General features: G+C 37.2%; 1 long non-coding RNA gene across 1 annotated transcript in view; it reads left to right on the top strand.

Annotated features, from left to right (window-relative positions):
* Positions 1 to 819: 819 nt before the first annotated feature.
* The window catches only part of LOC135971407 (uncharacterized), a 99,625-nt gene continuing 74,958 nt past the window's right edge, over positions 820 to 25,486 (top strand). The window contains exon 1 of the long non-coding RNA XR_010587579.2: positions 820 to 864. This is a non-coding gene — a long non-coding RNA (uncharacterized lncRNA). The remainder of the gene's footprint in view (positions 865 to 25,486) is intronic.

Genomic DNA, 25,486 nt, shown 5'->3' with positions numbered 1-25,486 from the left:
CACATGTAAACAATAGCCTTCTCTTTGTATAATATATTGATAGAGGGTAAGTTTCTGCCATAGCTCTGTGCTTAAAGACAGATTGGAAGATGAATAATGGGTGCTTGCTTTGGGAAAGATTGCTTCTTAGCAGTACATTTATAAGAAATTCTACAAAATGAATATGACCAATGTATAATTACATATAGCAAATGGAAAGAACTGCTAGAATAAAGCCACGTATAGGAATATGTCTCATGTTTGAAATAGTGAAAAGCAACACGAAGTTCAATGTAAACATCTCATGTTTCTGGTGAATCTGATTTAATTTAATTTAATTTTTAATATTTAGAAAGTGTCTGTTTACTTCTACACCAGTTTGCTAAAAGTTGAAGAAAAATGAGTGCTATCCTTGTGTAAATGTGCACACACTTTTTATTCTGTCAGCAGTAGGCTTATTCTTGTATTCCTCTAAACTACTGGTAGTCTCTTTAATCTTGGTATTGTTTAGTTAAAGGAATAACAGATGGTTAAAATTTTATGTATACAGTTGTTGCTAGCTACAACATTGCTTCCTTGGAAAAAATAAGGAATATACTTGTATACTTGGATAAAAGCACATAAATGTTTAAACACAAAACAAAACAAACCAATCTTGGTTTGAATATACTTTTTGATGTAACAAAAATAAAATGAACAAATACCACCTATAAATGATAGCTCAGGCCACCCTCATGAACTTTGCCTGAGGAGAGCTTGTGCTTTTGGCATGAAAGATGAGGCTACACGGTGAGAAGACTTTGGTTGGTAGATAAATAGTGTTGCCTTAAATAACCTGCCAGACTCAGGAACTGAAGCCAAGGACAGAACACCACAGTCAATCCTGTGAGTCATTCTGTAAGAGGAAAATATTGCAGAGAAGTATAGATGTTATCTAAAAATAAGTGGGGATGATAGAAAAAGAAAAGTTAGTGAGAACAGAAAATGTAGTGCCATTTAAAGAAAATATTTTGTGTGTGCATATTCATGTTTATGTCTGTGGGTATATGTGCTTGGTTTGTGTGAGTCTGCTAGGTGTGTGTTAGATGTGTTTTCTGTGAATTATCTTTCCTAGTGTAAAAACATATTGGGGATATGTGAGTATTCTGCCTTGTAGTAATATCATATAAATCATAATGTTTAAGTATGTATGTTTAAAGCTATTCTTTGTGACAATATGATATTGCCATCTGGAAATGAATGTCTTTCAAGTCTTATTTATAAAGAAAACAGAAGCCTCTTTATCTTTTCAGAAGTCAATGTACATATCTGCTAGAATTTTCTCATTTGTACCCAGTGTAATTATACATGCTCTCTACAAACATCTGGGATTTTTTTTTCCCTTCCATTTATTTCATTTCTATGGAAAAAAAAAAGAACAAAGTATTTTGTTCAAGGTTTTCTTTTTCGGGCAGGCATTTTCTTAGAATGGACATGAATTTTTCAATTAAAGTGCATGTAATAAAGTATGTGCAAAGAAAGACCTGAGTAAATGTATTTCTTCCAAGAAAAAAGAGAAATGAACTTACCGTTGTGCAATTTGGAAGGCAGAAACTGGGTTAGAGTCGCATAATAGAGAAGAGTGTCAGAGAGGCATTTTGGGAAGAAGTGTAAAAATGCCACGCTGCTGGGCACTGTGTAAAAAAAAGGAACTAACAGACCAAAATGTCTGGGGCAGGTGGGAGGAAAAAGGAATTTAGGGGAAATAAAAGGTCTCATACAATTTTTAGGTTGATACACACATTATATCAGGCTGTTCTTACATTGCTGTAAAGAAATACCTGAGACTGGGTAATTTATAAGAAAATATGTTTAATTGGCTCACAGTTCTGCAGGCTATACAGGAAGCATAGTAGCAGCTCCTTATGGTGAGACCTCAGGAAGCTTCCAATCATGACAGAAGGTGAAGGGAGAGCAGGCACATCTTATGGTGAAAGCAGGAATGAGAGAGAGAGGAGAGGAGCCACACACTTTTAAATGACCAGATCTCCCGAGAACTCACTCACTATTGCAAGTACAGTACCAAGAAGATGGTACTAAAACAATCATGAGAAATTCGCTCCCTCCAGGCCCCATCTCCAACACTGGGGACGACTATTCAACTTGTGATTTGGCTGGGGACACGTGTGTGTGTGTGTGTGTCTGTGCGCGCGTGTGTATTCACTCACATATACATACACACACTGGTTCTAAATTTGGAATATGGATTTATAGAGGATGAAGGGCAGAAAAAAACAATAAGATAGCAGATATTCAGAGTACATATGTTCTATGATACTATTTAATACACTCTATCCTAAATGAACTTGAATTTAGTTCTTTTAATGCACTGGTGGATCACCTAAAGTCAGGAGTTTGAGACCAGCCTGGTCAACATGGTGGAACCCCATCTCTACTAAAAATACAAAAACAATTAGCCGGGTGGTGCATGCCTGTAATCCCAGCTACTGGGGAGGCTAAGTCAGGAGAATCACTTGAACCCAGGAGGTGGAGGCTGCAGTGAGCCAAGCCGAGATCACTCCATTGCACTCCAGCCTGGGCAACAAGAGTGAAACTCTTGTCTCAAAAAAAAAAAAAAAAAAAAAATCTTCATATACAGTTGTTTCCTAGGGCCAGTTATGCCAGTGGACTAACACAAGACAAAATTACAGGTTTATCAGTTGACTATTCAGTCCTGTACTGGGAAGTAAATTCTTTTTTTTTGACTCCAGGCTGGAGTGCAGTGGTGCAATCTTGGTTCACTGCAACCTCCCCCTCCCAGGTTCAAGCAATTCTCCTGCCTTAGCCTCCCGAGTAGCTGGAATTACAGGTGCCCGCCACCACACTTGGCTATTTTTTTCTATTTTTAGTAGAGACGGGGTTTCACCATGTTGGACAGGCTGGTCTCGAACTCCTGACCTCAGGTGAAATCCTCTTTTATATCTACCTGCTCTTCATTCTGACAAGAGGTATGTGGATGAATTCAACCTAGACATGAGGGAAAAAAATAAGACTGAAACATTATTAAATTACATTACATTCCAACTTGCAACAAGACACAGCTTTTGATTAGACAATTTTGAATATTGTTTCACAGGTGTTAACCAGACTTTTAAAAAATTTGACACTATTGAAATTTTGGACCATATTTATTGTTCAAATATTGGATCATATTCATTGTATGGGTTTGTCCTATACATTGTAATGTGCAGCAGCATCCCTGTCCTCCACCCACCAACCCCAAGGCATGACAATCAAAATGTATGTCTTAAGATATTGCCCAATGTCCCTGGGCTAGAGAGTAAAATTATCCCTAAAATTGATAGCCACTGGTTTAAACTAAGTAAATTAAAACTCTGCACTAACATTTTTGGGAAGAGAATTTTACCAGAAAAAAATCAACTTTAGTGCCTATTGTTCCAAGGTAAAAATAATGTCTTCTAAATAGTCACTAAATAGTTCCAGTAATGTCAAATTTTCCAGTGTGCAATTGAAATTCGTGTGTTTCTATGTACCATAAAGTAATTGATACACATGAATCCTAACGCAGTAGGTCATAATACAATATTTTGGGCAAAGAGTAGCTTGAATACTGTTTGAATAACAACTATGTTGGATATCTAATTAAGATGTCACCATCTATCCATACCTTCAGTATATTACCTGTGTTCAAAAGACGTGCTAATCATAAGTAAAATATTAAAAGAGAAAACCAGAAACAAAACTAGAATCAGATATAAGATAAAAATTTTTTGTAGTTTCCAAAGACAGAAGAGAAACTCAAAGCAGACAATGGAGCTGTACTCATAGATTCATCCTCATAAATTGCTGGAATCCAGGTGGAGAATCAAGAAAGAATGGCTGGAAGGTGAAAGTGATAAGGGAGATTGAAGTTTGGCTCACTGAGGGAAGTCAGTGGTTAGATTAGTATCTTTCTATTCAACAAGCTTTAAAAAAAAATAGCCATTGTGAAACTCTGCCCGAGGCTTCAATTTACGTATAGAGAGAAACTTCTTACCTTTCATTTCAAACATTTCTTGTGAGATGATTTTATTTCTTCCTAAAGTTTATCTTGTAGAAGAGAGCCTCCCAGTTGGGGTGTCATGAATGGCTTACAGATGCACATGAGATACTGATATCCTCAGCCCTTAGCGTAGATGGTAGAGACTAGAATAGGCAGAGCCTTGGGGCTGATCTCTGGCCATGAGTATCCTCACCTACTTAAGCCAACACACTACAAAAATACTATCATTTTATATGTGTGCTGTGATTTGAAAATGTTTAGGAGTCAAACTATTAGTACTTCCCTTTATAAGGGTCTGTATTATTTTGCTAGGGCTGCCACAACAAAATATGGGTGGCACAGGGTGAATTAACAGAAATTTATTTCCCACAGTTCTGGGAACTATAAGTTCAAGACCACAGTGTTGGTAGGTTTGGTTTCCTCTGAAATCTCTCTCCTGGTTTGCAGATGGCCATCTTTTTTGTTGTGTCTTCCAGTGGTCTTCTCTGTGTCTATTTCTAGTGTCCATTTTGTGTCTATATTTCCACTCTTTTTTTTTTTTTTTTTTTTTTTTTTTTTGAGACAGAGTCTCGCCCTGCAATCCAGGCTGGAGAACATGGCATGATCTCAGCTCACTACAACCTCTGCCTCCTGGGTTCAAGTGATTCTCCTGCCTCAGCCTCCCAAGTAGCTGGGATTAAAGACATGTGCCACCACACCCAGCTAATTTTTGTATTTTTAGTAGAGACGGGGTTTCACTATGTGTGCCAGGTTGGTCTAGAACTCCTGACCTCAGGTGATCCGCCTGCCTTGGCCTCCCAAAGTGCTGGGCAGATTTCCACTTTTTATAAGGACTCTAGTCAAACTGTAGTAGGGCCCATCCCAATGACCTAAGTTTAATGTAATCACTTCTTTAAAAGCCCTATCTCCAAATACAGTCACATTCAGAGGTACTGAGGATTAGGGCTTTAACATGAATTTGGGAGAAACACAATTCAGCTATAACAGGATCTACTGTTGGTAAACCCTGTTAGTATTTTATCTGAAAATGTCTTTATTTCACCCTCAATATTAAATGATAATTCAATTGGATACGAAATTGTCAGCTGGAATTTTAGTCTTCACTGATAATGAACTAAGAAATTCGTATAAATCTTCACACAAGTTACAATATTTTTAAAAAGGAGAGAAAAGAAAAACCTGCACATAAAGGCACTGCAGAACTAGTAAGGAAGTGGAGATAAATGGGGCCAAGATCTAGGTGAAGGAGCTCTAGAAAGATGACCTTGATGATCTGCTGTAAGCATTTGACAATTCTAAAAGAGGTGGCTGAGATGCGGAGAAGCTGAGCAGTGATTTCCACGGGCTTACAGGCAAGTGGTACAATACGAAGTAAAAAGCCTAATAAAGAAGACAGTGTCTGGTAAAGCCTCTCTCCAGATCTGGGGTTAGAAAAACCCAAAAGTAATTGAAATTTGACCTTTGAAGAGACTGAAGCCCAGCTTTAAGTCACTTCATTCTATGATTGGTTTATAGTAATTTGGCATTGCTAATGCCACTCAGTGTCTCTTCTGCCCCTGAAAGAAGAAAAATGAATCAGATTTGGAGGAAGATACCATCATTGCAGATTTCAAATCATCTTTCATATACATATATATTATCTAGCATATATACAAACATATATATAGAAAGAGAATCTAGTATACATTTTTAAATGACTAGACATTTGAAGATAACAAAAAACATGAACAAAATTCATAAGAAATAAAAGGTAATAGAACAGATTGCAAGGGTTTCCAGATAATACAGATACAAATTTTAAAGTAATTATTTTTCTGTTCAAGAAAATAAAAAGATAAAATATTTAAGAACTGAACATTTTAAATGATCTAACATAATTTTTAAAAATAAAAATATATAATGAGTGAATTGACCATTTCATAAATATATTTACTAGTAAATTTTACATAAAAAAGGAATTAATGAGTTGGGATGGGTTAGAGAAAATATGTTAAATAAGCACAGAGGAAAATGTTAAAATGTGAAATACTGAAAGAATATAAAGGTTCAGTCAAAAATATGCATAGGAATTCCAAAGAAGAAAAGACAGAACATAAAATAAAAAGCAATAGTTGAATAAATAATAGCTGACAATTACCCAAAACTGATTTAAAAAATCCAAAATCTGATTTAAGAATTCTCAGGCAAGATAAATATAAACAAAACTGAAACTAAACACATAATTATAAAACTACCGAAAATCAAAGACAAAGATAAAATCTTAAATGTAGGCAGAAAGAGAAGAAAAATTACTTTGAAATGAACATCTAAAGAAGGTTAATTTGCAACAAACACATTGGGAGTCAGAAGACAATATTATATCCTTTTGGGTCCTTTGGGACTCTTTGTGGGGAAGAGGCAGGCATTGGGAGATTGCTAATGAATGTTATAACCACAAAATATCAATCAAAAATGGAAGAGAAATGTTTTGGAACAAGATAGAGGTGGTGGCTGCACAACATTTTGAATGTACTAAAAGCTACTGAGTTGTTCATTTTTAAATGGTGAATCTCAGCAGTCACAGTGGCTCACACCTGTAATCCCAGCACTTTGGGAGGCCTACATGGGTGGGTCACTTGAGGTCAGGAGTTTGACACCAGCCTGGCCAACATGACGAAACCCTGTCTCTACTAAAAATTAAAAAATGACCCAGGCGTGATGGCGCTTATCTGTAATCTCAGCTGCTGAGGAGGTTGAGGCAGGAAAATTGCTTGAACCCTGGAGGTGGAGGTTGTAGTGAACCAAGATGGCACCACTGCACTCCAGCCTGAGCTACAGAATGAGACCCTGTCTCAAAAGAAATAAAAAATAAAAATAAAATGCTGAATTTTATGTTATGTTTATTTCACCTTAAAAGAATAAAAAGAAGTTAAAATAAACCTCCAATAATTAAAATTAGAGAGGTTTCATTGTCAGCAAATTCATATTAAAATTATGTAATTATCTTAAAAGAGTCAGTAATAATACCTGTAAGGATTCAATGACCATTCATGATATAATCTTTTAGCACACTAGCAAGAAACCTCCCTAAGGTAGAGGAACATCATGCTAAATAAGAAAATGTTGAAAGCTTTCCCTCTGAGTTTGATAAGGAAACCTCATTGTAATAGAGGTTACTGTCAAATAAATTCAAGAAGAGAATATAATTATAATTGTACACAGACATTTAGTTGAATTTTTAAAATTTTTTTAATTTCCCCCAGAAAGCACAAATTATAGTCACTAGAGGAACTTATGAAGTTTTTATGTTCAATAGTAAAAATAATTAATAACATATCAAAGGGTTTATATCCACTTTGAAGCTATATAATTGAAAAAAAGATAGTATATGTGAAAGTAGACTTTTGGACCTAATGGGGAGGAAAATGATAGGTAATCTTCTTTCATTAGTATACACACAAAATTGTTTATAAAGAGACAAACCTCTTCTGCATTGTATGTATTTTTCTGACAGACTTAACAAGTAGATAAAATTATGTGATATAAGATTTATATCATGTAATTTATATATTAATACCAGATTTATACTGGTATTAATTTTGGAAAAGAGAGGGGAAGCTATTGAAATTAGGTTTTAATTTTTCTTAGTTTTTAATTTGTTAATCTAATCTTTAAAAATTTTACATACAAAAGCTAAACCAATAATATCATTTTAATGAGAAGACATGTTTCATTTGGAAGCATATGGAGTATGAAAGCAGTTGCTTTATGTGATTCCCCTTTATTTATTCTTAATGAAAGCCTAATTAGATGTTCAAATTTGTATCAAGCTCAAGGTGATAACTCTTAGACATTAGAAAATTTTTAATCATTAATGAATCATGCTGCTATAAAGACACATGCACATGTATGTTTATTGTGGCACTATTCACAAGAGCAAAGACTTGGAACCAACCCAAATGTCCATCAGTGACACACTGGATTAAGAAAATGTGGCACATATACACTATGGAATACTATGCAGCCATAAAAAAGGATGAACTCATGTCCTTTGTAGGGAGACGGGTGCAGTTGGAAACCATCATTCTCAGCAAACTATCACAAGAACAGAAAACCAAATACCACATGTTCTCACTCATAGGTGGGAATTGAACAATGAGATCACTTGGACACAGGAAGGGGAACATCACACTCCCGGTCCTATTGTGGGATGGGGGGAGGGAGGAGGGATAGCATTAGGAGATATACCTAATGTAAATGACGAGTTAATGGGTGCAGCACACCAACATGGCACATGTATACATATGTAACAAACCTGCACGTTGTGCACATGTACCCTAGAACTTAAAGTATAATAATAAGAAAAAAATAAAGTATACATTTTCATTTATCATAAAAAAAAGAACTTCAGCAATTTTGATACATTTAAAAGGTTTTTTAAAGTTTTTAAATATTAAAACATATAAGACGTCCATCCAAAATAATTACATATATCAGGAGTGAGGATTTATGAAAATAAGTACACCCAGACCAACTGGTAACTTTCATGCCTTCACTTCTCCATCTCCCTTGGAATTGCAATGTGAGGAGATAATATTCTTACACTAATGCTTCTTTCAAGATTGTAGAGGGGAATTTGGGACCAGAGAAGTTTCTTCATAGTACAGCAGCAAATGATATTCTTGGGACCTCTTCTGTGGATTTATATTTTTCTCTTTCTCTAAAATCACTTGAAGGGACAAAAATTATGTCCAAACATGAGCTCAGAAGTCAAAATTAAGTACACATATGAGAAGTACAATTCTTATAAAACAAGAGCAACAAAATGGACAAACACCATACATGATGCAAAATGTATACAAAAAAATGGTCAAGAGCTTTTCATAAAAATAATAAAATATCCTAAATCATATTATAAAATATACAGTAATACACTTATGATATATTATAGTAGCAACATGTGAAGTCAAGATCCCATCCAGAATAACTGTAAAAGATGTGGAGAAGTATAGTTTTGAGCTTTCCATTGTTGCTGTACTCCAAAGCAGGCCAGAAAGTATAGAAAATAGGTATTGAATGAGTTCATTTGTAGTGTTTACTATTTAAAAAATCAGCTGCAGAGTAGATAAATATTTGCTGGTGTAGTCATATGCTACATTACTATAGAGTATGGAAATAAATTATGTATTCACACATCAAATGGATTAATCTTCAGAATTGAAGGGTAAAAGAAAAAAGCAAGTCAGTACATTTGATATGATATAATTTTTGTAAAGTTCAAAACCATGAGAAAGGAAACAACATTCTGTTTAGGGATACACCTGTATGTGGTAAAAATATTTATAAAAAGTAATTGAATAATAATAGGCTTTGAGTATTTACCTCTGTGAATAGGGAAAGAGAATGGGATCTGGAATGGGCCTTCAGAAGCCTCAAAATGTTAGTAGATTTCTGGTATTTTTCCCCTAAGGTAGTGAGTAAAGGGGTGTTTGTTTTGTTGTTATTATCTATATTTGATTCATATGCTAAATATGTTATTTTGTATATATTCCATTTTCAGAGAAAAATTTTGAAAATGAAAAGAAAAAGTAAAAAATCAGTCATCATAACTAGAAGAAAATTAGTATGTAAATTTTTAAATTACTGGAGAAATGGGGAAGCTCAAAGAAGTCACTCAATCTAGCAAATTCAGGAGAACAAATTTGAAGAACGAATAGATGAATAATACAATCTCAGCAAGTGGAAAGGGAAAGTGCACACTTGGAAATGGTAACAGCTATCTAGGGAATGGCAAAGAAACTGGTGGTTTTGCTCCAGAGGAGAGGTAACCAAATATGTGAGGTTAGCCTAAAAATGTAGGCGACAGTCCAAAGGAACCTCATTGTGTGCTTAATGAGTTTGTGAGGTTTATTTTTGTTCTATATGTAAAAAGCACTGGAAATCTGTTAAAGATTTTTAGATAAATAGTGTATCCTCAATACATCATGTTGAAAAGCTAAGCTGTTTGTCCTGAGGAAGATGAATTGCAAAGAACAGATAAGAAATAGACAGCGGAGTAAAGGTCTTGAAATCATCAAAGCAATGCTTGACTGTTACTTTTTGGCATTTAATGCAAGCATTGATTTTATGCTTAGACCTAGTAAAGAAAGTGCATTTCTGCAGTGTGACTTGCTGTGTACCTTTGCTTCATAGATGCAGGCAGTTGGTCTGCATTTTATATGCTTGTAGTCCAAATGTTTATTGCGGTAAACAAACATTATTGGTTCCTTTTCCCCAGAAAACACAGTGAAAAAAGGTTAAGATAAATAAACAAAACAAAAGTCAGGTAAGAAAAAAAAAAAAAAAGGAAGATAAAGAGGGAGGGAGAGAGATAACACAGTAAAGAGGGCATAAACAGTAGGCTAGGGACCAGAAAACCAAGTTCAGAGAAGGTGGCTGGCCTTAAGCAAAGCACTTAACCTTTCTTGTCCTCAGTTTTCTCATCTGTTAAAAAAAGGAGTTCAGCTAGAAGACCCAAAGTCCCTCCAGATAAGTGTGTGGCATTATTCTACTACATTTTATGATTCCATTACACAGTTTACAGTCATTCTTAGAGAATTTTTTTTTGAAGATACTGAAGCAAGAATTCAAACATGTTAAAACTGTATTACATAATTTCATATATATATTGACATAAATTTCTTTAATTTCAGAGTTTTACATTTTTTCAAGAGCTTAATGTGTATTTAGGAACAAAATGAGGACATTAATGACAGTGCTCCAGCCTCCTAGCAAACTGTTATTACTTTGTTGATAGAGAGCAAGAGGAGAACTCTAGTGACCTGCCCGGGACTGCTCATTATCACATGTTGTTTACAAAACCAGAATTTAATTATCTTTTTGCCTTTGCTGTTTTAAAATGATGGTATTCTCAGCAACATATGCAGAGCTTTTAATTCTATAAAGATTTGCCTTCTTAAGGTACCCAACCCTTGATCCCTAATAAGTATTCCAGAAAGAATAATTGTCCTAAAAAGCAGTAGAGCAATTAGAAGATTTGATGGCTAAGAAATTCAAATTAATCAAAATGAATACCATTAATAAACTAATAATGGAATTACTATTATAGTAATCACAATTATAAAGGATAGGGGAACAAAGTCATAGAAAGTCAGTATCAAGTAGATTAACTTATTTTTGTCTTTTCATTTCAACTCAGAAGCAGAGAAAAATATTGGTTGTCTGGTCTAATGTGTCTTTGTTCATATATTTTATGTTTCCTTACTGTAATGTCTTTACTGTAATGTCTTTACTGTAATGTCTTTTCTACTGGTGACTCGCTAATAAATTTGCATAGGTAAACAAATGCTAATAAAGTAAATCAGGAAGTGTGATTTAAGGTAGCAAATATTTGGGGGAGCTTATTTGTATCAAAAATTTTGCTTAAAAATTTTGGTATATGACTACAATTAATTCTTAAACTGATGACAAAGATCTTCTCCTTGACCAAACTCTAGCCAGGCTCCTCTGAACATTTTCTTGACTAGGCCTCAATCTTGGCCTATAAAAACTTGATCAAAACACTAACACAGTTTCCAGTAGTGAGGTCACTTTCCTAGGATGACCCTAGCCCCGCCTAAAGTGCCGACCTGTCACTCCTTTGGGACCCACCATTGTACTCCAAATGCACTCCCAGATTACAAAGCATTCATTCTTTTAAACGTCTCACCTTTTTCTCTTACAATAGAGGTAAGAAGTAAATTATGAGGCCCCATTTTAATTACCACCATTTTTCAAATTAATTTCAAGACTATTCGGGGAAAAAATAAACCTTTACTATTGTCCTAAATTCCTCAGTTTCTCTTTTTTCTACTAAAAATTTTCACATTCAATTTTTAAATATTAAAAGAATTTTCACATGCAGCCATCTTTTTAAAGCTATAGTCACGTGGATGGGTGATTTCTGTTGCAGAACAGCATTTTAGTTAGAATCCCTCAGCTACAAATTAATGAATACTTAACTAAGGTTGTTTAAACAATAATTATATTATTTATTCCACACAAAAACACTTTTATTTAGCAGTCCGTTAGAAACTAGATTCTTTCCAATTTCTGTTGCGCCATTATCAGTTGTTGGGTAAAGGTTTTTGTTGGCACAAAATGGCAGTTGCAGTACCAACCACCATATTCTTAAGCGATAGCACCCCAGGCAAGGAAATGAGTGATGGCATAAAGGCCTTTACTATATGCTGTTCTTTCTTTTATCGTAAGTTAAACCTGGACAAATTAAAGAAAAAAAAAAAAAAAGGCACTCCAACCAAGACTCCTGTTTCAGCTAAAATGCGATTCCAAAATTTTTGGCAAATAATGGGACTACGGTTGGCACAGACGAACACAACTTATTACCCAGAACTAGAGATGGTTGCCACTCAAACATTAAAATGTTTCAACTTAGAAATGTGGAGAAATGGCTATTCCCTGGACTAACAACAATTACCATAAAAATAAACTTTTCTCACTGTTGTGCAAACTGGGGCTGTTTTTAGTCCCTATTTGCCTTTCACTAGGACTTGGAACAAATTTTATAAAATTCTATGATAATATGGATTAAGGAACGGCTTTACTGAGAAAAGGAGAAATATAAAACATAAAAGCTGAGTCTGTAAGGTAGGAGAAGGTAAATATTCTACATTCTCTAATTTTTCCACAAAATGGTATATTGGAGCCTGGAATAAATTACAAGTTTCTACTTCAATGAAGAGAAACCATTACCCCATAACTCTTTATTCTTATACTTAGTCAAAAGATGCACAGACTCCATGAACAACAGGGCTTGAGTGTCCACTTTTTACAGGAGTTTTATGGGGATGACATAAAGACAATGTCACCTGAAGATAATGGGTCTTATAAAATCTTGTAATCTATTTGTCAACAGGAGGCCATTGCTCCTATGGAAACTTGCAGCCCTTCCAATAGAAAAGTTGAGCAGAACTGTTACAGTCAGCTCGTTTTTCAGGCAATTCAGAATGACAATATATAATCATTTTCAGAAAATTCTTCCCCATGGTCTCATCAGATATGAATTTTTCCAACATGAGAACTGGCCTGTCTGGATACTGAATAGGAAGAGAATGAGAGTGATATTACTTTTTATTTCTTCATCCTATTCTCCCATTCCCTGTTGACTCTGAGATCCAATTAATTTGAGTTCATCTTAGTTAGTCCAGGTTGCCATAATATATATATTTTATATATATATATATAGCATATATATAGTCACACAGCACGTACAGTCAGTCATCCCTCGGTATACCTGGGGGATTGGTTCCAGGACACTCCCACTATCTCCCCTAGTATACCTTGTATACTCAAGCTCTGCAGTTAGTCAACCCTGCAGAACACACATATATAATAGTTGGGCCCTCAATATATGGGGGTTTTGCATCCCACCAATAATGTATTTTTTAATCTACTTTAGTTGAAAAAAAATCCAAATATAAGTGGACCTGCATAGTTCAAACCCATGTTGTTCAAGGGTCAACTGCTTAAGGAGGCTAGAAAGTCCAAGGTCAAGGTGCCTGTTGATTAGCTTCCTGGTAAGGGCTCTCTTTCTAGCTTGCAGACAAGCACGTTGCTGTATCCTCACACAGAGAAGAAAGAGAATATCTCCTGTTTTTGTTATAAGACCACTAATCCCGTAATGAGGGCTCCACTTTCATGATCTAATTACCTCCCAAAAGCCCCACCTCCAAATAGAATCATGTTGGAGATTAGGAACTCCACATACGAATTTTGGGAAGACTCAAACATTGATTCCATTGCAGAATTTATTCTTTTCCTTGGGAGTGAGTCAGATTATCTATTTTTTGTTTTGTTTTGTTGTGCTATTGTTGCTTAATAAGTTCTGTGAGGATAGAAAAGTTGAATTTTGTCACCACCATTAGTGACCTCAAAGGACAGGTGAGCATGGGTTAAGTATCACCAAAGGCAAAGCCCGTGTCTCTCTCGGCTCATTTAAACATAACCTGCCATTTTCTCACTAAGGTCAAGGTAGTAAAAGAACAAGGATTATTATGTCTTCTTGCCCCTTACTCACAGATTTGTGACCCTGCAAAGGGTCCAGAGCCTTCAGTACATCAACCATCAGGAATCATTGATAAGGTTTGTCTGTGTCCCCATCCAAAACTCATCTTCAGTTGTATTTCCTGTAATCTCCACATATCATGGGGGGGACCTGGTGAGAGGTAATTGAATCATGGGGGTGGTTTCCCCAGTGCTATTCTCATGATAGTAAGTTCTCACAAGATCTGATGGTTTTATAAGGGCCTTCCCCTTTATTCAGCTTTCATTCTTCTCTTTCCTGCCATCAAGTGAATAAGGACATGTTTTCTTCCCCTTCCGCCATTATTGTAAGTTTCCTGAGGCCTCCCCAGCCATGTAGAACTACAACTCAATTAAACCTCTTTATTTTATAATTATCCAGTCTTGGGCAGTTCTTTATAGCAGTGTGAAAACGGACTAATACAATCATCAACTCAATCCATCTCAAAGTACCAGCTGTTGATAATCTCAGGAATGCAGGGGTGGAAAGGGCATGACACATTTTCTCCCCATCATAAGAGTCATAGTCAATACTCCTGTAAGAATACACAGGCTAAGGAAAAAGCATAACAAATTTATTTAAAATTTGATGTGCCATGGAAACCTTCACAATGAGGACCCAAAGATACAAACAAAACTATCCATTTTTATGCTTAGGTTTGATGAAGAATGGACAGCTATGTAGAAATATGAATATGATTGGACAAAAGGGTGTAATCTAATGCTAATAGACTGAATTGGGAAACCCAGAAAGGATGTCAGTTTAGATTCTTCTTGACCCCTCTGTATAACATTCCTTTCTCCTGGGAATGGGGTAGGACCCATCTGGAACAAGCGTCTCACGACTTATTATCAGGCAAGAGTAGGTCAGAGAATTTCTTTATAGAAAGCTGCTAGATAGGCAGAAGATTAATAATACTAGTTTGTATGACTGGCTTTGGAGAAAATGGGTTGCAGTTTCTATGACTTGCCTTGAATAAAAGGAATTCTGGTTTCTATGACTGACTTTGGGGGAGGATGAGGGGAAAGAGGCAGGAGGGCACAAGAAGGTCAAAGAGACCTTGGTTCTGAGGCTGCTTCTGAGGTTTTCCAACATCCTTTCATTCATCACATTTAGCATGCCAAGGGGCCATACTTTGGGGTATTATTTTCTGAGCCCCAACAGGACCCACGGCTACTTACACAGAGGATGATCTCTGAAGTCGCAGTTACTAATGTGGTGTCAAGCATGGATGACACTGCTGTCTGCGTTGGGCAGAGCAGTGGTCATCACCTCTATCCCCTTAGGCAGTGTCAGTGTTGATGAAGATTCCAGCCCCTGAGGTGCCAATGGCCACATGGAGGTTATAAATATCAAGGTTCAGGTGCTAATTTATACACAAAAACCAATGACCCCTTTTCTACACAAATTCTACAAATATCTGTCATGACTTAAGTACTAAGCCTTTTTATTTCCTATTCCACCATCTTAAGGTTTTTGTCATAATGGATGGAAAATAATGAGTAAATTGCCCTTTACTATCATTGTAATACTCTCTATATATCAATGACCTATCTGCTTCAATGACCTATCTGCTTATTATAATTCTATAATAAAGAATTATAATCAATTCTTTATTAGAAGTTTCCTTGTTCTCACATAAATACGTAAATCCCTGCCTTAAATCACTAGTCTTCCAAATATGCCTGAATGGTAGGATGAACACAGCATAGGCTCAATTGAATGTCCTCCCTCTTTCCACCTCCCGACATTAGAATCTGGAATCATTATCCCTTTCTATATTCGCTATTTGTATCTGTTTCCCTATGAGGACTGTCAGTGGAGATCCTTAAAAGTAAATAAGTTTAAGTGATTATTTCTAAGAACATCAAATACAAAAATGACTTTAATGCTCCCCTACATGTATTTCTTGCATTGCTTAAATGTTTTTAAATAGTAATTCCTGTTTTTATAGTTTAAAAAATATTGAAGATAAAAAACACGAAGATCAACTATCTAGAAATAAAGAGAAAAACGATGTTTACAAAATAGGCAGTTCAATGATAGCTACTGAGATAAAGGAGGCTGAATGTTGGAACTAAACAGAGATTCTTCTTAAGTGATCTGAGCAGAGGTCTGTGGTCAGTTGACAGAAGTGCCCTTGTGCATTCTGTTACAGCTCCTTCCCCACTTCCTCAGCCTTTTAATATACTTTTCAAACCAAAGTCTCTATATTGTGCGACTAGTATCTTAATTCTGTCCCTGTATTCTCTTTTTATTTTTTATTATTTTTATTTTGTATTTTTTGAGACAGAGCCTCACTCTGTCATCCAGGCTGGAGTGTAGTAGTGTGATCTCAGCTCATTTCAATGACCACTTCCCAGGTTCAAGAAATTCTTCTGCCTCAGCCTCCCCAGTAGCTGGGATTACAGGTGCTTGCCACCATGCCCGGCTAATTTTTGTATTTTTAATAGACACAGGGTTTCACCATATTTGCCAGGCTGGTCTCAAACTCCTGACCTCAGGCTATGTGCCCACCTCACCTCCCAAAGTACTGGGATTACAGGTGTGAGCCACTGCGCCTGGCCCCTGTGTTCTACTTTTTACCTGTATCTGTATGAACCCTGAAACCATATATACAATGAAGAGAATGTAGTATTCCAACCTCATGTGAAACTATAATTAAATATCATTTTCTGGAACAATATGTTCAGAGAACCTGAACAAGATTAATTCACACACACACATGCACACACCCACATGCACACACACACAAATCACAGAATGGCAAATTGACCTGAGTTTTCTGCCTTCCACTGAAATCGCGTTTGCCCTTGGCAATTTGAAAAACATTACTAAAGAAAATGAGGAAGAGACTCTGACAGACAAATTAATTGGAAGAAAATCAAAATATGCTAGAACTAAAAGAAATCTTAACACTTTAAGTACATTACATTAGCATCCTCAATTTATCACTCTCCCCCAATCCACATTCTTTGCCATATGATGTGGCAGTTCCTCCTCACATGAAAGAAACAGAGGAATCCCTTTTGAGTTTGTCAAATGATCTATTTTGGTTAATGGAATGTTAACAGAAGTTTGTGCTGTTGTACCTGCTCTCTTTTACATCTGCCATAACATGAGAAGAATAAGCCTGGGGTCTCCCAGGAGGAGAACAGAGACACATGGAGCAGAGCCATCCACAGAAGTGATCAGTCTAGATCAGCTGACCCTCAGCTGACCTGTAGATTTGTGAGTTAGGCAAATGCACATCACTATATGCCACTGAGAATGTGTTGTTGATTGTGACACATCTTTTTTGTGGCCATAAATTAACTGACACTGAGCCCACCGACTTCAACTACTCTAATTTAAAGAGGATAAAATTGGACCCCAAAAGTGGAATAGACTCACAGTAGTGGCAGGAATGAAAGTTAGGCCTTGAAACAGAACCATAAAGATCTGGGTTTTACCACAGGCTCACATACTTGCTGGCCACATTGGCCTTAGAAAGCCAGTTAGCTTGCCTGAATTTCACCATTTCATTTTTAAATGGGAATAATGAAACGGGAAAAGTTCCCTTATCCCCCTTGCAGGGCATGCGACAGGCATGTGACTCACTTCTTCAGTGCCCCTCTGCTCAAACCCCTAAGGAGAGCAGGCAGTCAGGCAGTTTGTGGGGAGCGTTTTGGGCTCCAACCCCATGGAAGTGTCTAAGGTTGAGGTTGTAACATAACCCCAATGGGCTTGTGTTACAGTGTGCTTTTTCAGTTTTGCCGTCTGCAGGCAGCTTGTGTCAATCAGCTCAATTAGACCTTCTGCCTTATCACAAGGACTAGCGCTTTCTGTATCCCAGGTTCTTGCCTTCCTGTACTGGAAAGGATCACACATGGGCTTGGAGAATCACTGCAAGGTTTTACTGAGTAAAGGTAGCTCTCATCAAGGTGCATAGGGAAGCTAGAAGGGGGATGGAGTGGGATGGTGGTCTTTCCCCAGCATCGGGCCGCCCAGTGGCTGGACTCTCCTCCGACCACTAAATTCCACACTGTCCCACTGTCGATGACCTGTTGATGTCTGCTGGTGCCTGTAGGTGTGCTCTTCTGTTCCTCTACTCTGCTTGATGTCCGCCCACCTGTGTGTGTGCCTACCAGGGTCTTGAGATTTTTGTAGGTACAGGATCGGGAGTGTGGTGGGCCAGAGTGGTCTTGGAAAGTGCAACATTTGTGTGCAAAAACAGGAGTGCCTGTCCTCACTTAGGTCTGTGGGCACAGACCCGAGGGTGGAGGAGCCCTCACCAGGGTTCCTGCCCTTCTCTACCCAGCACTTCCTTGCCCCCTGCCGTATCAATAATATATACAGTACTCTGCATAAACTACTATAAATTACATGACCTAAATAAGATAATGAATGTGAAAACACTTTGTGGAAAAGAGAAAAAGAAGCTAATGTGAAATTAGTGCTTACTTTATGCCAAGTACATGATTAAACATTTATTTACATTATACTATATTATCTCCTTTAGTCCTATTAATACCTGTCTGTTAGTAAGGTAGGTGCTCATTCATTTGGTCAACAACAGCTGATTATTACATGCTTACTCAGAGCCATTATTTAATGAATGAGTAAATTGAGGCTAAGGGAACTTATGTAACTTACCAAGTAACTGAACCTGTAGTACTTGGGATGATTTTACTAATCAGTAGGTAGCCTACTGGTTGTATCTCAGGAAAACTGTTAACCATTGCTAAATAAATACATTTTTGCTATTGGTGACCTAGAAACATTACAACCTCAGATTGTATTAGAAAAATCTTTAGTTTTGGTATCCAAGGTGTCATGATCTATACACTATATCTCCTGCCATTAACAGTCACTCTGTTCTCTAATTATAACTCCATTTCACCTGCACTGGAAGACAACTGCCCTTCTCTATGCGGTGCTCCTAAAGGCATAAGGTGCATTTCAAATGTGCCACATGGCCTATATTATTATTCAAACTACACCAAACAAAACTTCCAAAGTCATTAAAAATAAATAGATTTAACTTCTCTGGATGAGGATTGCCTATATTTTGAGGTTTCTCCTAAGAACTCTCGAAATGAAATATATCAAGATGTGTACCTGCAAACTGGGGGGAAAACAGAACAGAAAAACAATTTGTATTTATACCAATGAATATTATTTGAGGAAATATGAGGTCAATTCTCTAAATTACTGGGAATGCTTATTAGCAATACAGAATCTTGCCTTGAGTGAGACTTAACAGAAAGCCTTAAGAAGATTGAAAATTGCATGAGGGCACATAAACTGATTTTTTCTCAGCTTCAAGAGTGTTGAGTTAAAACTCCTTCTCTATTACATAGTGGTTTTACATATGAGAAGAGCTTTCTTGAGATGAAATCTTATGCAATTTTTTAGGGTCTTCAGGCATTTTTGTTAATCCAGATTAAAGTAAATCACTCAGAATTTGAGAGGATTAAATAATATAATTTTATTCCACCTCAAAATCTCTTTCCCAATAAAATTTATTTGACATAGATTCTATTAGCAGGTCTTAAAGCTTAACAATATTCTAAAGAAAATGAGGGAGGACGCTGGAGGGAAGTGGTGGAACCCTGACAGAATCTGAGATGACTTGCCTTTTGGCTAGGTTTCATTCTGATTATTTTCATTGCACTGAGTCAAAATTTTCAGAACACAAAGAAAGGAAGGGACAAGCAATGAGGACTTCCTCTTCCCCTCCCAATAAAGCTTTGCAAGTCCATTCTGCTCTTGATTTTTGAATAGAAACCTTCAACTCATGATTTCTGAACAAAAATGCGCTGTGGACAAGAACCGTGTAAACATTTCCTATTCTTTTCATTGATGAAAGATTTTTATTCATAGTTTGGAAGTAAGCATGCAGTTGGAAATCATCTTATATAAATTGCTTCATAATGATAGTCGACTGACTTAGTAATAATAAATCACTAGTTTAATGGTATATATATAGGTGTATGTAAAGTGGCAGGGCTGTCTTTCATTTCATGAAGGGAATACTAACTTAAAGGTCTTCTTTAATTAGCAAAATAGGCAGTATTTTCAGTTGAAAGATATTAATGTATACTGTGGAAGATGAAGGTGGCTTTGTGGTCGTATCCTTCCTGCATTCCGCATAGGATAAACTCCAGTAAGTGCTTACTTAACTCCTGTCTGCATTTCAAATAATGCTTAAAACTGACTATGTCAGATATAAATTATAATGTATGTTTGCAAATCCAAAAGTGCTCTTGAAAAAAAAAATTATTGCAAATGGAATTCAACCCTGGGTAAAGTGAGTGTTGTGTTTATTGTTTTAACTCTCTAGCCAAATCAATTTCCTTTTTATTTGGGGTTTAGGAAGAAAATGGGGAAAGCTTTTATATCTTCTACGTGGGCTTTTGCTTAAAGATAATGATAGATAGTATCTACACCAAAACTCCTCTTACATAGGCAAAGTATTTATGTCAATATGCATATGGTGGCATGATATTTTGAAATATTATCAGATCCTCTTAATTTTTCTGTAATACTTGGCCTTTCTTTCATTCGAACACCTGAACTGTGGGATCTGCTTTAGGGTAATGATTTCATGAGTAGAGAAAATAAATTTGATATTTTAGGGGCAAAAAAAAAGAGCCTAAATCAGAGCCTTAATAAATTTTAAAAATGAAGAGTCTACTACCATGATAGCCAAAGATTTGATTGTCATGGGGGCTAGGAAGATGGCATAGGTCAGCAAAGAGCAGCAAAGAGTCAAAGTGTGGAGGAAATAAGGAATAATTAGAACCTACAGTTCCCTGAGATAGGTGGATTCTGGGCCCTGTCCAGTAGTCTGATAATTGAGGGGTACTTGAAACCCCAATTTGTTTGGGGATAGTGATAGATGTACCCGGAAATCACTAAATTTATATCAAATTACATTTCAAAGCCAGGTGAGGAAAGAGAAAGTGTTCTAAGAACCCACAATTCTTAATACCATCATGAGACTGACACTCATTTTTGTGAAACACTCAGTCTTATCTGTTGGCCTGAGCTGCTTCAGAAGCAATTCTCAGCCATGAAGGCCATAGCTAGTAAAAAGGAAGGAGACAGAGAAAGTAAGCCGTTTGCAGCTTCTACAAAACTTCCTGGCAACTGGTCTGCAATCCACAGAGTCACACCTTGGTGAGAAGGTGGAGGGATAATTTAATGAGAAAGCAGCAGTAGGCATAAATATTAAACATTAAAGAGGAAAATTTACATTTTAAAGGGATTGGTAAAGCAATATGCACACAAGTGAAATATGTTGAAGCACTACTAGGCAGGTCTGCGCTATGCCTCCCTTGGTGGTAATATGAAGGTGCATATGTGCCTGGCAACCAGGAATGTACTGACTTTGCTTATGCTAATTCTGGGCAAGAGCATGGAGTTCACTGCCCCAGAGAATCTGCTAAATAACAATGGTTGGTTGCCTCTCATAAAGCACAGCTATGTGGCATGACTTGCAGAAATGGATAAAAGCTTGAAGAACTAAAAGGGAAGAACTTTATTTTTTTATTTGTTTTATTTAAAAAATATATATTTTAATATATACTTTGCAAATAGTGCTTTTGTATTTACAAAAATTCAAATGACTAAGTTCATTTTCAATGACACCAATAAAACTAACCTGGGGTTCTCTATAAAATCAATCTGCCTTCTTTCTAATCGTAAAACAAAGTAAGAATATCTAATACATGAGCAAAGAGCTTGACAGCAACGAATCACCTCATGTTAGAAGTGGTATTTGAAACACACACTTTAAGAGGAATGAACTAACAGATGGGTGTTGCAAAGAAACTGGGAGTAGGCAACTGTCAAAGAAAAACTGTACCAACAGGTAAGCAAGAAAGACTTTATCCAAGACTGTTGCAGTAAGAGGGGAAAGATTGAACTCAGCTTTGTTAAAATAAAAGGTGGGAGAGATTTTAAGCACTCCAGTGAGCTACTGGAAAAGTCCTGAAGGCCTTTAGGGTCACAGGAGAGCTATTCAATGTGATTAGTACATCTGTGTTTGCTAATTAGTGCTTATGGAAGTTAGGCTCCTACCCTCCCTCAGAGACTGGGAGAGAGGGACCCCATCTTTCTTGTTGATTGTTTTTCAAAGAGATAGCTCCCATGACCTTGAGAAAGACATTGCTGGGTTGTAAAACTAGCAAGAGGCTAGGAGAGAATGCACATCACAAAGGGGCAGAAAAATAATTCAGAATAAGTTTTCTAAAGTCAATGCTCTAAAGAAAGGGAGATAAGGGGTTTATTGTCATGAAGAAGCCTGTTTTAAAATTTAGTCAAGATAAAAGGAATGTTAAGGCTGCCCTCATCAGAAGGTGGAGCTGGGTTTGGGATGGATTTGAAGATACTATCGCCTCCTAGCAGTAAGACATAGCAATGAGGGCATGGCGACTCAGGACTGGCAGTTTCCTATGCTGTTATTGGGACTAGAAGAGGCACATCTCTGTTTCTCGCCACTGGTAGGCTAGCGAATGTTTCCAGAACAAAAAACAGTTAATTTTGTAGCATTTGCTAATTTCCATAGTGTAAATACTTTCACCATGGCTTGTCTCAAGCTACCAATTTGATCACGTTGAAACGTGAATTTGGGAGGAGATATGCACAATTGGCTCTTCCAAGGTAGACCAGCCTGCTCAAGCATGCCTCTGCTCTTCAGCCATACATACTAGAAAAAAATAGGAAGGACAGACACTGAGAAATGAAAACAATATATGCTAAGGCTCCAACTCCTAGTTAGTGAGATTTTAGACAACTTCATATAGAGAAGTTTAAGGTATGCATAGCTTAAGAATTATAATAGACTTACTGACTTACAACACCTTATAAATTACAGCTGACTTGATTCTCTTTATTGAGTTCAGATGAAAAACCTGAGGCTCTCCCCTCTTCGTAACTAGTAAATAGCCACACTGGTAATGAACCAAAGGACAAACCTGCTTCCCAAAGCCTCTCTCTCTCTGCACTATGCAGAGTACAATGTGTGTGTTGAGTGGCACCCATAAGCTCGACCATGAATGACACTCATAAACCGTTTTCCCAAGGTCCACACCCTCAAGAATATGCTTTATTATTTCACTCAAGATCTCACAATTTCTACAGGTTGATACCCCCTTTAAGGGTAAACATTCAACTCAGTTAAAAATAATATGAATATTTGTCTGTGAGGTGCATCATGACTCCATCAGCTGCCTTTGCAAACTAGCAGTGGATATTCTGATTTTACTTGATAGGTTAAAGAGGAAGGACATTCTTTTATTTGGGAGGAGAAAGGTATAGGAAATCTTTATTATATTTTATGTATGTATGTATCTTTTTAGAAGTAGGGTCATACTCTGTTACCCAGGCTGGAGTGCAGTGGCACAACCCTAGCTCACTGCACACTCAAAATTACTGGCTTAAGCAGCCCTCCTGCCTCAACCTCCCCAGTAGCTAGGATTACAAGTGTGTGCCACCAGGCTAGGCCTTTATTTTATTATTATTATTATTATTATTATTTTGGTAGAGACCAGGTCTCACTATATTGCCCAGGCTAACCTCAGACTCCTGCCTTCAAGCAATCTTCCTTCCCAAGCCTCACGGATAGTAAATTTTAATAGTTTGATGCTCTATTATAATAAGTTGGAAAGCAAATGCAAGTCTTCATGGAAGAGAAACAAAAATAAAGCCGTTTGGAAACAATAATCAGTAGACATTCATCTTTGTATTCTTAGTTTTCTATAGGTTGCTTGATATGGTTGGGCTGTGTGTACCCACTCAAATCTCATCTTGTAGCTTCTATAATTCCCATATATTATAGAAGGGACCTGGTGAGAGATGATTGAAACATGGGAGTGGGTCTTTCCCATGTCCCATGCTATTCTCATGATAGTCAATGGGTCTCATGAGATCTGACAGTTTTAAAAACAGGAGTTTCTCTGAACAAGCTCTCTCTCTTTGCCTGCTGCCATCCACATAATATGTGACTTGCTCCTCCTTGCCTTCTGCCATGATTGTGAAGCCTCCCCAGTTACGTGGAAACGTAAGTCCAATAAACCTCTTTCTTTTGTAAATTGCCCAGTCTCTGGTACGTCTTTATCAGTAGCGTAAAAACGGACTAATACAGTAAATTGGTACCAGTAGAGTGGGGTGCTGCTGAAAAGATACCTGAAAATGTGGAAGTGACTTTGGAACTGGGTAACAGGCAGTGGTTGAAACAGTTTGGAGGGCTCAGAAGACAGGAAAATGTGGGACAGTTTGGAAATCCCTAGAGACTTGTCGAATGCCTTTGACCATAGTATTGACAATGATATGGGCAATAAAAACCAGGCTGAAGTGGTCTCAGATAGAGATAAGGAACTTGTTGGGAACTGGAGCAAAGGTGACTCTTGTTATGTTTTAGCAAAGAGACTGCAGCATTTTGTGCCTGCCCTAGAGATTTGTATAACTTAGAACTTGAGAGAGATGATTTAGGGTATCTGGTGGAAGAAATTTCTAAGCAGCAAAGCATTCAAGAGGTGACTTGAGTGCTGTTAAAAAGCATTGTTTTAAAAGAGAACAGAGCATAAAAGTTTAGAAAATTTGCAGCCTGATAATCCAATAGAAAAGAAAAGAAAATCCCATTTTCTAAGGAGAAATTCAAGCCAGCTCTAGAAATTTGCAGAAGTAACAAGGAGCGGAATGTTAATTACCAAGACAATAGGGAAAATGTCTCCAGGGCATGTCAGAGACATTTGTGGCAGCTCCTCCCATCACAGGCCAGAGGTTTAGGAGGAAACCATGGTTTCATAAGGCCCAGGATCCTTCTGTTGTGTGCTGTCTAGGGACTTGGTGCCCTGCATTCTGTCTGCTCCAGCCATGACTAAAAGGGGCCAAGGTATCGCTCAGGCTGTTGCTTCAGAGAGTGAAAGCCCAAACCTTGGCAGCTTCCATGTGGTGTCGAGCCTGTGGGTGCACAGACGTCAAGAATTGAGGTTTAGAGACTTGGCCTAGATTTCAGAGGATATATGGAAATGCCTCAATGCCAGGGCAGAAATTTGCTTCAGAGGTGGGACTCTCATGGAGAACACCTGCTAGGGCAGTGCATAAGGGAAATGTGGGATCAGAGCCCGCACACAGAGTCCTTATTCATGCACCACTTAGTGGAGCTGAGAGAAGAAGGCCACCATTCTCCAGACCCCAGAATTGTAGATCCACTGACAACTTGCACTGTGCACCTGGAATAGCCAGGAGAAAGGTGGTATACTGCAAAGCCAGCCCATGAAAGCAGCCAAGAGGGAAGCTGTACCCTACAAAGCCACAGGGATGGAGCTGCCCAAGACCATGGGAACCCACCTGTTGCATCAGCATGACCTGGATGTGAGACCTGAAGTCAAAGGAGATCATTTTGGAGCTTTAAA

This window comes from Macaca fascicularis, chromosome 6 (assembly GCF_037993035.2).
Source record: "Macaca fascicularis isolate 582-1 chromosome 6, T2T-MFA8v1.1".
Lineage (NCBI taxonomy): Eukaryota > Metazoa > Chordata > Mammalia > Primates > Cercopithecidae > Macaca > Macaca fascicularis.
Note: the sequence above shows the minus strand (reverse complement) of the source record. Positions and strands in the feature narration are given on the sequence as shown.